We start from the raw sequence: 1296 nt of genomic DNA, 5'->3' as shown, positions 1-1296 counted from the left end.
TCACTATTAAAGGGAGGTAACTAGTTACTATAAACTAGTTTTCACTATTAAAGAGAGGTAACTAGATACTATAAATTGATTTTCACTAATTAAGGCAGGTAACTAGTTACTATGAATTAATTTTCACTATTAAAGGGGGGTAACTAGTTACTATAAACTAGTTTTCACTATTAAAGGGGGGTAATTAATCACTAAAAATTAATTTTCACTATTAAAAGGAGGTAACTAGTTACTATGAATTAATTTTCACTAATTAAGGGAGGTAACTAGTTGTAACGCACCAGTAAAGGGATAGGAAGAGAAATGTTCTACTTCTCTAAAACTCTGGACGTCAGAGAGTAGTACTTCTTGCAAAAACCCAATTCTTTGGAACACTAGTCCAATTTGAATTGGCACCGCAATATGATAAAGTTAAAGTGGGCACGTTACCAGCTTAAAAGTGGTATATTCGTGACAATCCTCTAATACAGCAACACCGGAACAGGAACCCCAAGATGCGATGTAAAAACACACTAATTCAACAAAATCAGGTTTATTTCCATCATTAAGGCATCTAACTATATAATATGCATAAAAGAAATACAACATTGACGTACAATACTGTGCCGAAATAAGACGGTCTTGGTATATAGAGATCACCCAAGTTGCCTTGTTGCTCTCTACTCAAATAATACGTATGGAAAACGACAAGGTAGTCTAGATTATATGAGTACCATAACGGAAGTTGTTTACAACTATTAATAGACAATTATAAGTATTTTAAAACATCGATAGAAAATGTTTAAAAAGCATGACACGGCAAACGATTCATGATAACGGCTAAAACTATCGTTTAACTTTACAAGAAATAGTATTATCGTTAAATTAAGTGTTAATTTACCTGAGTTTGTGTAATTTTACTGCTGTCAAATCTTTGCGTGAAATTCGATATGAGTTTAGATTTGATCTGCCAGACGCACAAAAGAGTAAACAAAATGACTAGCTACAGACTACTACTATTTTCTTCTACACTAGTTACTATAAACTAGTTTTCACTATTAAAGGGAGGTTACTAGTTACTACAAATTAATTTTCACTATTAAGGGAAGTAACTATTTACTATGAATTATTTCCACTAATTAAGGGAGGTAACTAGTTACTATAAACTAGTTTTCACTATTAAAGGGAGGTTACTAGTTACTACAAATTAATTTTCTTTAATAAAGGGAGATAACTAGTTACTATAAATTAATTTTCACTTAAAAAGGCAGGTATCTAGTTACTATGAATTAGTTTACACTGTTAAATGGAGGTAAT

The sequence above is a fragment of the Lottia gigantea genome (genome assembly GCF_000327385.1).
Source record: "Lottia gigantea unplaced genomic scaffold LOTGIsca_143, whole genome shotgun sequence".
In the NCBI taxonomy this organism is placed as follows: domain Eukaryota; kingdom Metazoa; phylum Mollusca; class Gastropoda; family Lottiidae; genus Lottia; species Lottia gigantea.
This window is presented reverse-complemented; position numbering follows the sequence as displayed.